At 39.2% G+C, this 17247-nt stretch overlaps 1 pseudogene; it reads right to left on the reverse strand.

Moving 5' to 3' along the window:
• Positions 1-17247, reverse strand: part of LOC134101890 (cytochrome P450 2J2-like) — a 44136-nt pseudogene that overhangs the window by 20695 nt on the left and 6194 nt on the right.

Genomic DNA, 17247 nt, shown 5'->3' on the forward strand with positions numbered 1-17247 from the left:
AACTGCTAGAAATCATTAGCTAAGTTAGCTAATCAACATTTTAACATGAATAGAAATCATTAGTTAAGTTAGAACTGGAATGTTTCATCTTTAAACTGTCTACCTTTACACTATCAACTCTCTGTAAACTATGCAACCACCATGTTTACCGTAGCTACACCTTATTAACCATATCTAAATTACATTATCTATCTATTTTTGCATTTTCATGCACTGGTAATTCCTTGGAATTGCATTTCTAGTTATTATTAAACTTCTTCTTCTAACGCTCGCAATTCAGCTTCAACCGTTTAACGTAGAAACTGCATTCAAACGTTGTTGCGTAGGTCTTGCTTATGCCATGTGTGCTTTGTATTTTTCAACTTTGTAACTTTTATACTTTTTGAACTATTAAATAAAAACTATTAACAATTTCCCCATAGACTTAACATTGCTCATTATGACATCACGGCAGCAATTAGAATGTTACACCAGGTGGCCAGTCCAGGTGCAGCAGCTCTCTCACTCTCTCAGGATTTAAACACTGGCCCTCTTGAGACTACATTTTCTGTTCCCCTGTATCCTCTGCGCATAACTGTATCAACGTAAGTCTTCCTAATTCCATCCAACTTTCTATCCATTCATCTTCTTCAAACCATTCACTCATCCACCCATTCTTAACAGTCTGCCTATCAACATCAATTAGACGATCTACATTCAACTTTTAAACAATCTACTCTGTCTCAGCTTTAAGCACACACTCTCTTAAGACTAGCCAGTTAAATTGATTACACCTGTATCTGTATCCACTACTCTCAGTAGAGAGCTGTGTCTCTCCATTCTACAAGAATATAAGGCACATTCCATCCAACTTTCTATCCATTCATCTTCTTCAGACCATTCACTCATCCACCCATTAAACTGTCTATCAACATCTATTAAACAATCTGCCTATCAACATCCATTAAACTCTCTGTCTATCAACATTAATTAGACTATCTACATTCAACTTTTAAATGATTTACTCTGTCTCAGGCTTTAAAATACACTCATGGCTCTCTTAAGACCAGCCAGTTAAATTGATTACATCTGTATCAACTACTCTCAGAGAGCTGTATCAGTGTCTCTCTTAACAAGAATATAAGGCACATTCCATCCAACCTTCTATCCATTCATCTTCTTCAGACCATTCACTCATCCACCCATTAAACTGTCAATCAATATCTATTAAACAATCTGCCTATCAACATCCATTAAACTTTCTGTCTATCAACATTAATTAGACTATCTACATACAACTTTTAAAGTATTTACTGTGGGTGCCTCTCAAGCAGCGTTTATATGTCCTCCCTTGCTCCTCGATCCTCAATGATCTACATAAAGAAAGATAAAAGAAGGGCTAGACTATCCCATTGTTGCCACTCCATCATTCTTTATGTAGATCAGTGAGGATCAAGGAGCGAGAGAGGACGCTTAAACGCTATATGAGAGGCACCCTCTGTCTCAGGCTTTAAGCATACAATCTCATTAAGACTACAGATCCTGTTTCACTACTTCCTCTGTCCACAACTGTTTCAAAATAAAGGTCCTCACTGCAATACACTATTAAATCATTTAACCATTGTAACTACTCAACTATTTAACTGTTCAACCATTCCAACTGTCAGTTATCAACTATGCCTCCAGTCAACTACACGAAACCTCAATGTACCTAGCAACCAACATAGCAACCATTAAAATTAAGCGTTTATGACAGTTTCCATAGCAACCAACTTGATTATACTGCAGTAACTTCTTGTTTCCTGATAGTGGCCACCATGGATACCCTAGCAACAAATGTTTCAAAATAAAAGTCCTCACTAGCAAGTTAGCTAGTTAAACTTCTTCTAACGCTCGCAATTCAGCTTCAACCGTTTAACGTAGAAACTTCATTCAAACTTTGTTGCGTAGGTCTTGCTTATGCCATATGTGCTTTGTATTTTTCAACTTTGTAACTTTTATACTTTTTAAACTATTAGTTAAAAACTATCACCATTTCCCCCATAGACTTAACATTGCTCATTATGACATCACGGCAGCAATTAGAATGTTACCCCAGCTGGTCAGCCACCTGGGCACCAACTGTCAGTTTCTCTCAGGCTCCTCTCTGAAGACTACATATTCTGTTCCCCTGTATCCTCTGCGCACAACAGTATCAAAATAAGTCCTCCTAATTCCATCCAACTTTATATCCATTCATCTTCTTCAAACCATTCACTCATCCACCCATTCTAAACAGTCTGCCTATCAACAACATCAATTAGACACTCTACATTGAACTTTTAAACAATCTACTCTGTCTCAGGCTGGCTCTCTTAAGACTAGCCAGTTAAATTGATTACACCTGTATCTGTATCCACTACTCTCAGTAGAGAGCTGTGTCTCTCCATTCTACAAGAATATAAGGCACATTCCATCTAACATTCTATCCATTCATCTTCTTCAGACCATTCACTCATCCACCCATTAAACTGTCTATCAACATCTATTAAACAATCTGTCTATCAACATCCATTAAACTCTCTGTCTATCAACATTAATTAGACTATCTACATTCAACTTTTAAATTATTTACTCTGTCTCAGGCTTTAAGAGTAGCCTACTCTGGCTCTCTTAAGACTAGCCAGTTAAATTGATTACACCTGTGTCAACTACTCTCAGAGAGCTGTATCAGTGTCTCTCTTAACAAGAATATAAGGCACATTCCATCCAACCTTCTATCCATTCATCTTCTTCAGACCATTCACTCATCCACCCATTAAACTGTCAATCAATATCTATTAAACAATCTGCCTATCAACATCCATTAAACATTCTGTCTATCAACATTAATTAGACTATCTACATACAACTTTTAAAGTATTTACTGTGGGTCCCTCTCAAGCAGCGTTTATATGTCCTCCCTCGCTCCTCGATCCTCAATGATCTACATAAAGAAAGATAGAAGAAGGGCTAGACTATCCCATTGTTGCCGCTCCATCATTCTTTATGTAGATCAGTGAGGAGCGAGAGAGGACGCGTAAACGCTATGAGAGGCACCTTCTGTCTCAGGCTTTAAGCATACAATCTCATTAAGACTACAGATCCTGTTTCACTACTTCCTCTGTCCACAACTGTTTCAAAATAAAGGTCCTCACTGCAATAATACACTATTAAATCATTTAACCATTGAAACTACTCAACTATTGAACTGTTCAACCATTCCAACTGTCAGTGTTTATGACTGTTTCCATAGCAACCAACATAATTTTACTGCAGTAACTTCTTGTTTCCTGATAGTGGCCACCATGGATACCCTAGCAACAAATGTTTCAAAATAAAAGTCCTCACTAGCAAGTTAGCTAGTTAGCATGGTTAGCATAGTTAGCATTGTTAGCATTTTTAGCATAACTGCAAAAAATCATCAACCAAGTTAGCTAATCAACCTGGTTAGCATTGTTAGCAAATTTAGCATTGTTAGCATAGTTAGCATTTTTAGCATTACTGCTAGAAATCATCGGTTAAGTTAGCTAATCAACCTGGTTAGCATTGTTAGTAAAGTTAGCATTGCTAGCATAATTAGCATTTTTAGCGTAACTGCTAGAAATCATTAGCTAAGTTAGCTAATCAACATTTTAACATGAATAGAAATCATTAGTTAAGTTAGAACTGGAATGTTTAATCTTTAAACTGTCTACCTTCACACTATCAACGCTCTGTAAACTATGCAACCACCATGTTTACCCTAGCTACACCTTAGTAACCATATCTACATTATCTATCTATTTTTGCATTTTCATGCACTGGTAATTCCTTGGAATTGCATTTCTAGTTCTTCTTCTAACGCACGCAATTCAGCTTCAACCGCTTAACGTAGAAACTCCATTCAAATTTTGACGCGTAGGTCTTACTTACGCGATGTGGGCTTTGTATTTTTCAACTTTGTAACTTTTATACTTTTTAAACTATTAGTTAAAAACTATTACAATTTCCCCCATAGACTTAACATGGCTCATTATGACATCACGGCAGCAATTAGAATGTTACCCCAGCTGGTCAGCCACCTGGGCACCAACTGTCAGTTTCTCTCAGGCTTTACAATCTCTCTGAAGACTACATATTCTGTTCCCCTGTATCCTCTGCGCACAACAGTATCAAAATAAGTCCTCCTAATTCCATTCAACTTTATATCCATTCATCTTCTTCAAACCATTCACTCATCCACCCATTCTAAACAGTCTGCCTATCAACATCAATTAGACGCTCTACATTCAACTTTTAAACAATCTACTCTGTCTCAGGCTGGCTCTCTTAAGACTAGCCAGTTAAATTGATTACACCTGTATCTGTATCCACTACTCTCAGTAGAGAGCTGTGTCTCTCCATTCTACAAGAATATAAGGCACATTCCATCCAACATTCTATCCATTCATCTTCTTCAGACCATTCACTCATCCACCCATTAAACTGTCTATCAACATCTATTAAACAATCTGTCTATCAACATCCATTAAACTCTCTGTCTATCAACATTAATTAGACTATCTACATTCAACTTTTACATTATTTACTGTCTCAGGCTTTAAGAGTACTCTGGCTCTCTTAAAGGGATATTCCGCCATTTTTGGAAATACGCTCATTTTCCACCTTCCCTCGAGCAAAACAATCGATATTTACCTTGTTCCCGTTCATCCAGCCATTCTGTGAGTCTGGCGATACAACTTTTAGCTTCAGCCTAGCATAGATCATTGAATCGGATTAGACCATTAGCTTCTCGCCTGCTAGCTTCATGTTTAAAAGTGACTAATATTTCTGGTAATTTTCCCATTTAAAACGTGTGTCCTCTCAAGTTAGAAAGTGCAATAAGACCAACTGAAAATGAACCCTGCCGTTTTTCTAGGCTGATTTGACATGGAACTACATTCTCATCTGGCGTAATAATCAAGGCAACTTGCAGCTACTGGCACTACTACTGCTTGATGTCTATGGGGACTATTTTCAGATGCTGCGTACGATATCACTGCGCCTATGGTACGTTTGCAAGTTGCCTTGATTATTACGCCAGATGAGAGTGTAGTTCCATGTCGAATCAGCCTAGAAAAACGCCAGGTTTCATTTTCAGTTGGTCTTATTGCACTTTCTAACTTGAGAGGAGACGCGTTTTAAATGGGAAAATTATCAGAAATCTTAGTCACTTTTAAACATGAAGCTAGCAGGCGAGAAGCTAATGGTCTAATCCGATTCAGTGATCTATGCTAGGCTGAAGCTAAAAGTTGTATCGCCAGACTCACAGAATGGCTGGATGAACGGGAACAAGGTAAATATCGATTGTTTTGCTCGAGGGGAGGTGGAAAATGAGCGTATTTCCAAAAATGGCGGAATATCCCTTTAAGACTAGCCAGTTAAATTGATTACACCTGTGTCAACTACTCTGAGAGCTGTATCAGTGTCTCTCTTAACAAGAATATAAGGCACATTCCATCCAACCTTCTATCCATTCATCTTCTTCAGACCATTCACTCATCCACCCATTAAACTGTCAATCAATATCTATTAAACAATCTGCCTATCAACATCCATTAAACATTCTGTCTACCAACATTAATTAGACTATCTACATACAACTTTTAAAGTATTTACTGTGGGTCCCTCTCAAGCAGCGTTTATATGTCCTCCCTCGCTCCTCGATCCTCAATGATCTACATAAAGAAAGATAGAAGAAGGGCTAGACTATCCCATTGTTGCCGCTCCATCATTCTTTATGTTGATCAGTGAGGAGCGAGAGAGGACGCGTAAACGCTATATGAGAGGCACCTTCTGTCTCAGGCTTTAAGCATACAATCTCATTAAGACTACAGATCCTGTTTCACTACGTCCTCTGTCAACAACTGTTTCAAAATAAAGGTCCTCACTGCAATAATACTATTAAATCATTTAACCATTGAAACTACTCAACTATTGAACTGTTCAACCATTCCAACTGTCAGTTATCATCCACTATGCCTCAGTCAACTACATGAAACCTCCATGTACCTAGCAACCAACATAGCAACCATTAAAATTAAGTGTTTATGACCGTTTCCATAGCAACCAACATGATTATACTGCAGTAACTTCTTGTTTCCTGATAGTGGCCACCATGGATACCCTAGCAACAAATGTTTCAAAATAAAAGTCTTCACTAGCAAGTTAGCTAGTTAGCATGGTTAGCATTGTTAGCATAGTTAGCATTTTTAGTATAACTGCAAAAAATCATCAACTACGTTAGCTAATCAACCTGGTTAGCATTGTTAGCAAATTTAGCATTGTTAGCATAGTTAGCATTTTTAGCATTACTGCTAGAAATCATCGGTTAAGTTAGCTAATCAACATTTTAACATGAATAGAAATCATTAGTTAAGTTAGAACTGGAACGTTTCATCTTTAAAACGTCTACCTCCACACTATCAACTCTCTGTAAACTATGCAACCACCATGTTTACCCTAGCTTCACCTTAGTAACCATATCTACATTATCTATCTATTTTTGCATTTTCATGCACTGGTAATTCCTTGGAATTGCATTTCTAGTTCTTCTTCTAACGCACGCAATTCAGCTTCAACCGCTTAACGTAGAAACTCCATTCAACTTTTGTCCCGTAGGTCTTACTTACGCGATGTGGGCAATGTATTTTTCAACTTTGTAACTTTTATACTTTTTAAACTATTAGTTAAAAACTATTACAATTTCCCCCATAGACTTAACATTGCTCATTATGACATCACGGCAGCAATTAGAATCTTACGCCAGGTGGCCAGTCCAGGTGCAGCAGCTCTCTCTTTCTCTCAGGCTCTTGAGACTACATTTTCTGTTCCCCTGTATCAACTGTATCAACATAAGTCTTCCTAATTCCATCCAACTTTCTATCCATTCATCTTCTTCAAACCATTCACTCATCCACCCATTCTAAACAGTCTGCCTATCAACATCAATTAGACGATCTACATTCAACTTTTAAACAATCTACTCTGTCTCAGGCTTACACTCTGGCTCTCTTAAGACTAGCCAGTTAAATTGATTACACCTGTATCATCCACTACTCTCAGTAGAGAGCTGTGTCTCTCCACTCTACAAGAATATAAGGCACATTCAATCCAACTTTCTATCCATTCATCTTCTTCAGACCATTCACTCATCCACCCATTAAACTGTCTATCAACATCTATTAAACAATCTGCCTATCAACATCCATTAAACTCTCTGTCTATCAACATTAATTAGACTATCTACATTCAACTTTTAAATGATTTACTCTGTCTCAGGCTTTAAGCACACTCTGGTTCTCTTAAGACTAGCCAGTTAAATTGATTACACCTGTATCAACTACTCTCAGAGAGCTGTATCAGTGTCTCTCTTAACAAGAATATAAGGCACATTCCATCCAACCTTCTATCCATTCATCTTCTTCAGACCATTCACTCATCCACCCATTAAACTGTCAATCAATATCTATTAAACAATCTGCCTATCAACATCCATGAAACATTCTGTCTATCAACATTAATTAGACTATCTACATACAACTTCTAAAGTATTTACTGTGGGTGCCTCTCAAGCAGCGTTTATATGTCCTCCCTTGCTCCTCAATGATCTACATAAAGAAAGATAGAAGAAGGGCTAGACCAGGGGTATTCAATTAAAATTCAAAGAGGTCCAGTTACTAAAATGTCCTCCCGGCAAAGGTCCGAATCATAAATTGTCACTGAAAATAGTGTAGGCTACCCTGAAGTTAATAAAATCAATAACGCATGTACATGTCTAGGCCTATTTAATTTATTGTTACATTTCAAGTGTTTTCAAAGTAATATGCTTGTAACATACCAAAAAGTCTTAACTTGAATGGTACTTGAATGCAAAACAATACTGTAGTTGTCTTTACTAGGCCTACATTTCAAGAAAGACAGACAACAGACACTGAATCTATTCTGAATAGAATAAATATAAAGTGCAAAATAACTTTGAGCAGCCTGAACTTAAGGCCTATTTCAAGCAGCCTAGGCCTAATGTAAAACATTCCGAATCTTTTGAATAAAATAAAAGTGGATCTTTAAAGGGATATTCCGCCATTTTTGGAAATACGCTCATTTTCCACCTCCCCTCGAGCAAAACAATCGATATTTACCTTGTTCCCGTTCATCCAGCCATTCTGTGAGTCTGGCGATACAACTTTTAGCTTCAGCCTAGCATAGATCATTGAATTGGATTAGACCATTAGCTTCTCGCCTGCTAGCTTCATGTTTAAAAGTGATTAAGATTTCTGGTAATTTTCTCATTTAAAACGTGTCTCCTCTCAAGTTAGAAAGTGCAATAAGACCAACTGAAAATGAAACCTGGCGTTTTTCTAGGCTGATTTGACATGGAACTACACTCTCATCTGGCGTAATAATCAAGGCAACTTGCACACTACTGGCACTACTACTGCTTGTTGTCTATGGGGACTATTTTCAGATGCTGCGTACGATATCACTGCGCCTATGGTACGTTTGCAAGTTGCCTCGATTATTACGCCAGATGAGAGTGTAGTTCCATGTCAAATCAGCCTAGAAAAACGCCAGGTTTCATTTTCAGTTGGTCTTATTGCACTTTCTAACTTGAGAGGAGACACGTTTTAAATGGGAAAATTACCAGAAATCTTAGTCACTTTTAAACATGAAGCTAGCAGGCGAGAAGCTAATGGTCTAATCCGATTTAATGATCTATGCTAGGCTGAAGCTAAAAGTTGTATCGCCAGACTCACAGAATGGCTGGATGAACGAGAACAAGGTAAATATCGATTGTTTTGCTCGAGGGGAGGTGGAAAATGAGCGTATTTCCAAAAATGGCGGAATATCCCTTTAAGAAAAGAAAAAAAGACCTTTGCATACTGCGTTCTAGTATCCTCTGCTAATAGTTCAGATGTTCTTGAATCTTGTTGTTGAAGCTGACAATGGGATCTGTAAAGTTTCTGCAGCCGCATTAAGCACTCATTCACAGCTGCTGTCCCATTGCTAAATGCTCTCTTGTGTTGCATCAAAATCCACGCAATCTTTAACGAACACTAATTTGCCTGTACATGCATGCGTGATCACACGAGTAGACCTGTCATAGTGTGCTTTCAATTTGATAATTATTATCCTACCTCCGCCGAGGAAAGTAATGTTTTCATCGGGGTTTGCGTTTGTTTGTCTGTTTGTTCGCTCTCGGAGTGCTTTTCAAGTTTTACTTGCCCTCACTGCGGACTTCTGCGTGTACCTTTCCTCTAACGACCCGTGTCTGATCTCAGTGACGCACGCTAACGTCGCCACAGTTTCACAGCGCATATTCACAGCAGCACGAACATATTGGTCCGTCCGTCCATTCATCTTTAAAAGTTCGGTTTTCACCATCATTTTTGAGCAAGCCATTTTCTCTCATCTCCTCTCTCTCCCGCTAGGCCTATTCTCTGTTGCTGAAAGGTAAACAATCGAGTTGATTGGCTTGGCTACGGACGATGCTCTTTGATAATATTAGGCCGACAATTTCAACGGGTCCGGACAGCTCCGTCACTGGGTCCGGACCCGGACCGCGGTCCGCCATTTGGTGATGCCTGGGCTAGACTATCCCATTGTTGCCGCTCCATCATTCTTTATGTAGATCAGTGAGGATCGAGGAGCGAGAGAGGACGCGTAAACGCTATATGAGAGGCACCTTCTGTCTCAGGCTTTAAGCATACAATCTCATTAAGACTACAGGTCCTGTTTCACTACTTCCTCTGTCAACAACTGTTTCAAAATAAATGTCCTCACTGCAATAATACACTATTAAATAATTTAACCATTGTAACTACTCAACTATTTAACTGTTCAACCATTCCAACTGTCAGTCATCAACTATGCTTCCAGTCAACTACACGAAAACTCCATGTACCTAGCAACCAACATAGCAACCATTAAAATTAAGCGTTTATGACCGTTTCCATAGCAACCAACATGATTATACTGCAGTAACTTCTTGTTTCCTGATAGTGGCCACCATGGATACCCTAGCAACAAATGTTTCAAAATAAAAGTCCTCACTAGCAAGTTACCTAGTTAGCATGGTTAGCATTGTTAGCATTTTTAGCATAACTGCAAAAAAAACATCAACTAAGTTAGCTAATCAACCTGGTTAGCACTGTTAGCAATTTTAGCATTGTTAGCATTTTTAGCAAGTTAGCTAGTTAGCATGGTTAGCATAGTTAGCATTTTTAGCATATTTAGCATTTTTAACATAGCTGCTAGAAATGATTAGCTAAGTTAGCTAATCAACCTAGTTAGCATGGTTAGCATTGTTAGCATTTTTAGCATAGCTGCTAGAAATGATTAGCTAAGTTAGCTAATCAACCTAGTTAGCATTGTTAGCATAACTGTTAGAAATGATTAGCTAAGTTAGCTAATCAACCTGGTTTGCATAGTTAGCATAGTTAGCATTTTTAGCATAACTGATAGAAATCATTAGCTAGGTTAGCTAATCAACCTGGTTAACATTGTTAACATAGTTAACATTGTTATTATTGTTAGCATTTTTACCATAACTGTTATAAATCATTAGCTAAGTAAACCAATCAACCTGGTTATCATTGTTAACATAGTTAGATAACATTTTAACATACCTTTTAGAAACATTAGTTAAGTTACAACTGGAATGTTTAAGCTTTAAACTGTCTAACTTCACACATCAACTGTCTTTAAACTATGCAACCACCATGTTTACCCTAGCTACACCTTAGTAACCATATCTACATTATCTATCTATATATTTTTGCATTTTCATGCACTGGTAATTCCTTGGAATTGCATTTCTAGTTTAAACTGCCTTTGCCAATCTGCTGCCATCTGCTTTTCTGCAACTTTGCCACCCACCTCCTCCCCTTAACCCCCTCATACTTCTGACTTATCAATGTTGTGTCATTGATGTTTGTTCTGTTCTGTACCCCATGGGGGGGTTATTGCTGCTCTCCCTGCCTTGGGCTTTCCATGTTGAACATGGAAGGGCAGGGGGCCCCCAGAACAGAACATACCGCCAAGAATGTATTTCATGCAATAGTAAATAAAAATATTTTATTGACAAAGTGGTCCTGACTGAATTGCATAAACTACATACAGTAGTGCACTCTTGCATTGGACATTTAATCCTACCTGCAGAGAAGGGCATGAAGGCGGCTCGTCTCCTGAACTTGCCCTCAGAGTCCAGGAAGTGACCTGGGTTGAATTCCTCTGGTGTTTCCCATTCAGACTTATCATACAGCACTGAGTTCAGGTTGGTCATCAATGCTGTACCCTGAGAAAACCATCAACACCCATCACTTATCTATGAACAGTCTAATAGAATTAGGCTATAGTGTGTTAATATACTGTATAGCCTACTGTAAAACCAACAGGGATGAGAATCTTTGACAGCTTGACTGAGAACGGCCTACCTTGGGTATAAAGTATCCTCCCAGTGTTGTGTCCTTTTCAGCCACCCGCAGGGCATTCAGTGGAACAATATTTCCTACTCTCTGAATCTCGTGGATCACAGCGTCAGTGTACGGCATATTGGCTCGGTCAGCCATGCTGGGTTGGCGTGACTGCCCAACTACATGGTCAATCTCTGCTTGCAACTTCTCTGTAATTCTACACATAAAATGAAACGTCTAACTTGCCCACCTTATAATCAGTAATGCACTGTACTGTAACCACTCATGACTGTTAAACTTACTCCTCACACATTAATCTCATTCTATTTCTTTACTTAATCCAATCAGTGAGATTTAAAGGTAGGGTATGGAATTAGCTTTTTGCCCATTTTTGCGAAATCACTTGAAATCCTATTCCTAACCCACTTATAACCATTGAGTTGGAAGCACTGAAATGGAACAAGTCTGTGGAACGGGCAGGGCTCAAAAAACTCCAGCCAATTATATTCTCAATCCGCTAGCATCATTTCACAGCTCGTTTGTCAATCTAACAGTCTTTTCCTCCTCCCCCCCGCGCGCGACCCTTTCGTGCACATAGCTGCATATCTTCGGGAATTTGTGGAACTATTACCTACAACCCTTTGGAGGTGAATAAAGAATGTAAAACTAGTAAACTACTGTAAGTAACCTGCTAGGGGAAGTTGATTTGAGCGATTGTATGGAGACTAGAGCTCATATAGTGCTGTACAGACGCCAGGCTGGCATTTCATTTTATACAGCTCAAGAGTACCTAGCCTGGCTCGCTCTCGCGCATCTGAATTTTCACTTGTGCATGAATGTGCATCCATTTTCTCCGAATGGAGGGAGGGACTATCAGTTGTGTATTTTCAAAATATGGCGGCCGTTTTGCGAATTCCATACCCAACCTTTAACATAAATACATGTACCCTCGAGTGGCTTAGTAAACGGTTGTTAGATATATAATTTGGGTAAGAGGGCAATGAGAAATTTAATGATTTATTAATAGATAATCATTCTTCCCGCCAAGAACTATATTTCCTCTAACTGATGGTTTCCTGACAACGTCAAGATGTGGCTACTCTAACTTTTTGTATGAAGTTGTGTTTGTATGAAGTTGTGACCGCAGGAGTGGTCAAGTTGCTTGTTTGTGTTGGATTTTACAACAGCGTCAAATGCGATTCAGCCAGTCATAATGAAGGACTGGAACTATTAGTTTTAGAATTATTCTAGGACTACCAAGTCTCTCACCCTGTACATCTGGGTTTTTGATCAGCAGTATCAGGCCCCACAGCAGGGTGGTGGAGGTGGTTTCTGTCCCAGCAACAAACAGGTCCAGTGAGTTTAGAACCAGATTGGTTTCATTAAACCCATCAGTGGGGTCACACGATCCCTAAAGAACAGAAAACATGATCATACAAACTGTTATTCACACATTATATACAGTATGCATTGATTGTAGCTGCACAGTGTAAATACTAATACATAACTTGATAATGTAACTAATAATTTAAATAACACCTAGAATTGAAACGTGTCATGATAAAGTATGCATTACATACAAAACTGTGAAAAAGTGGTGATTTACTGTTTATGTAAGAAGATATTTACATTATTCATCTCAGTGATGTAGGCGTCAATGTAGTCTCTGGGGTTGTTTGGGTCTAAGTTGTCCTTGTGTCTCTCCACCTCCTTCTCTATAAATGCACCAATGTTTTCATAGTGGCTAAAAAAGTCATTGTGTCGCCCAGGAAGGTACTTCATCATGCCAGGGAAGGAATCATACAGCTGGTGGGAGAGGACAGGACAGTCAGTAATTTGTAGTCACGAACTGAACATCAGTTACTGAATGCATCTGAAAAATAACTCATCTTTAATTATATTATGATGCAGGGCAGGTAGACCACAGATAATGCTCGAGCACCGCCCTTCCGCATGCTGTCTAACCTGATAGATGCTCCTTTTGTACAAGTTTGTTACGCAATTATTAACTTGAAACATTAAATAAATTACAATAATGTTTATTAATTAAGAATTGATGAAATAGAAAGGAGAAAGGTAGCCTAGAAATCTAGACGCCCCTTGACTTGGGAGCTGGCCAATTTCAACGAGGGCCGGGCCAATCACGTCGTGTATAGTCGGTAGACGGGCTATAATGATGACTGAGCTGCGACCAGAAGTTGCGACTGTTAAAGGGATAATCCGGAGTGAAATGCACTTTAGATAAATTTTTCGGACTATTGGGAGTACATACGTTGAGTTGACACCAAAATCATGTCATTCGCATGTATTTTGAGAAAGTTCGAGTTCACCGTTTTTAGGCAAAACTCTTGGCCTGGAAGTGACCGGGGCACGTCCTTTCGTGCTACAAAACACTATTTTTATACCTCTTCTACTGTTCCAAACAACACTACACTTACGTGGTAGTGAGTAGAGGGTCCCTAAAGCCAAACCGAAGTATCCCCACATCTTTATGTGGTCGGATAGAGAGTCCAGAATGAATTTAATCGAGTCAGTACCTTCCCGGAAATGTCGCTGCTGCAGCTGGCAACGCTTTAACAACACTTTACTAACATTTCCGGAAAGGTACGGACTCGATTAAATTGGAGATTGGAGCGTTTTTTGACCTCGCTCTGTAGCTCTCACCCTCGAGATATATATGTATTTTGTGGATAACTTTATTATTTTTTGTAATGTTGCTTGAAGAGTTTTAAGTAAACAGTTAAACATAAGAAGTGGACTCGTGGAATCTTTTCAAGTGCTTTTGAGACGAGGGAGTTTGCTGAGCGTCAAGCTAAAGCTTCAATCGAAACCTAAGAACCTACAGCCTCTATGGGTTGTAGTAACCCATTTGAACCATTTTTTTTTTACAGACATCGTCTGCACATCAATGTGGCTCGTGTTAGTTGGTTCTCTCTAACTTTGGAGGCAACACCTTTCATCACTTTTCGTTTTCCTGATGTGAACTGTAAAATCACTGCCCCTATTTTTCTTTGAACTCTGTTGTTTTTGTAATTTGTAGGCTAATGCAGGTTAACATTGTTTTATTGAAATATTAAGTGTCATTGTGATGAAAGGAAAATGTTGACATGTAGCCTACAGTAGGCTAGGCCTAACTGTCATCCACTCAAGGGGTGAGGGGTGTTGGCTTATTTTGAGGGCCACCCAAAAAAATGGGTGCAAAAGGTATCAGCACAATCTTTAAGGCTGCGTTTACACTGCCAGTTTGAAGTGACCCAAATCCGATTTTTTGCTCTCATGTGGCACGTATCCGATCTGTGCCACGACAGTGTAAACAGAAAAAAAAACACATGAATTCCGATCTCCTCAGATCGGATACAGGCCCCTTTCGTATGTGGTTTTAAATCAGATATGGATCGGATTTGTGTGCATGTGTCTACAGTCTAAACACACAAATCGGATATTCCAGTGCAATGCGTCCCACACGTCATTAATCTGTGACAATTTTGCGCCTGGTGACGTTAGGTTACAATTCCAAGTGGGCGCGCTGGCGGACTCGGAGCGTGTTAAAAGTTGCCCTATTTGATACTTTGATAGACTATTACGTTTCCGTAGACCATGTATTGAGAATAAAACATTTGTAGCATACCTAATTATCTACAATCGTAGGCCTATAGCCATCCAAATATGAATGGTCTACTGTAAATAGCCTACAACCCAGGCGCGTAGGAACCGCGGGGGTCGGGACACCCCCAATGTTGGACCCCCTCCCGAAAGAAAAACGCTGCAAAGTACAGATGTTGTTGATTACTTAGCTCAATTATATCCTCCTGAGTTACGGCCCCATAACTATAGCTATCGCTGCGCATCGGAGGTCTTTTACATTGTGTTTTAAGAATGTTTCCCGAAACGAAGCCCGTCTCAATAATGCAGCATGGAGCACTTCCTCACCTTGAGTGTCTGAAAGCTAATGTAGGCTCCTCTCTCAGTCCACATATTTAGTGTACGGCCTTCTTTCATTCTTTTCGAAATAGTTAAGAGGATAGCCTATTGTGGGTGAATACAGTAGGCTAGTCTACGATAGCCTAAATATAGTCTTATGGCTGTCGCTTTTAAATGTAGGCTTATCACTTGCGAAATCGGACGTGGCACATAGCCTAATTATCTGGTTACCTGGATTTAGCAAGTCCATACACTTTATTCATCCTATTATAGGCTATGCTTTTAAAATTAAATGTGTAACAATTTGCCCCTTATTATAATCTACACACTGTCACGACGCACATAAGGTTACGGGCGGATATGAGCAACCGAAGGCCTCGGTTGACTTAAGATAAACGGGCAGAATGCCTGTTTACAAACTACGTCAAACATGCAACATTATCTAACAAATGAAAAAACACAAATGAAAGATGAATAGGCTAGGCTACTCACTGTATTTTGTCACAAATTAAGCAATGAGTTCGTTCGTGGCCACCTAGCGCGCAACTTACGCGCTGAGGTGAAGGCCCGACAAATACTAATTAACACAAAGCTTCATAATGCACAAACAAACACCCCCTCAAAGTTCAGTGTCCATACGTCCAAACAATAAACATAAGAAGCCGACAGTCAAAAACGACAACGAGATCTCCCAGACACGAAAAACAATGTTTATCTCACAGTTTGTTGAGTATCGTTCCAACACTGATGCGCAAGGCAATCTCAGCTTTCGTGTTCGTTAGCTGTATTCCAATGAGAAAAATCCACAAGGAAATGGTCACGGCAATGCAGCATACAGGCATCTTCTAACCACATTACTTTGTTGAGCTGGCTGCATACAGGTAACAATAGCCACAGCGCGCTCTCCCTGCGTCTCCATTTAAACTAAGGGCAAACCCATTCATTGTGCCCAAAACGCGCATCCATCTGTCAGCTGACATAAAATTTACTTAGATGGCATATGAAAAGTCAAGAAGAAGAAACATATTTTCATTTAAGCAACGTTTATGCAACCACGTAAAGGGAAGCATTGGGGGAGTCAGTTGTCCTACAGACTAGCTGTGTGCGTTTTCAGGGAAGAAATGTGTTCTGAACAGCCTATGTGCAGATGTTCTTCCCAGTTCCAAATAGGTTAAGAAAAAGACTGAAATAGGCTACATATTTTCAAAGCGGCATCTTACAGAGGGCCATTAAAACTTCAGCAATAGGTTTTGTTTATCTCTTATGTGACTTATAATTCGCCCCCTTTATTTATTAATATAAAAAAATTGCGCGCGCAACGGAACTCATTCTTGCCCCCCCCCCCCCCCCAATGCTTAGGTCTACTACGTTCCTACGCGCCTGCCAACCAGAGATATTAAGCAAAAAAGTGCCAAATTCAAGCATCGCGATTTGTAGGCTATTAGCCTATTTTTTTAAACTGCAACTGCAGTTCTGTTTGTTAAACTTTGCTTCGTGAAATTTGAATGTGTAGACTTCAATCACATGTCGTTCATTTCGTCAGTCCCTCGATCTGTTTCAAGTTAACATGAGTGCCATTTGATTTATATAGTCACAGCAAATGCAATTAAATGAAAATAAAAAACATGACCTAGACCTGTGCGGGTTAGTTGCATAGACAGTAAAAGAGTTAGTTGTAACACCCGTCACTGGCAAAATTAACTGATTTTATCGCGCATGTTGCGAGCAATTATGATTGCGAGTTATGGATTATTTTTATGTGCCGCGATCACACCCAATGAAAGTTAACACAGCAACTTCAAATATCAGTGTTGGACCAATTGCTTCAGACATGTAAGAAATAAGCAGTTCATCAACTATATTAACAGGTTTTATCAAGTCGATAGGACCAAAA

The sequence above is a fragment of the Sardina pilchardus genome, chromosome 15 (genome assembly GCF_963854185.1).
Source record: "Sardina pilchardus chromosome 15, fSarPil1.1, whole genome shotgun sequence".
NCBI classification, from domain to species: domain Eukaryota; kingdom Metazoa; phylum Chordata; class Actinopteri; order Clupeiformes; family Clupeidae; genus Sardina; species Sardina pilchardus.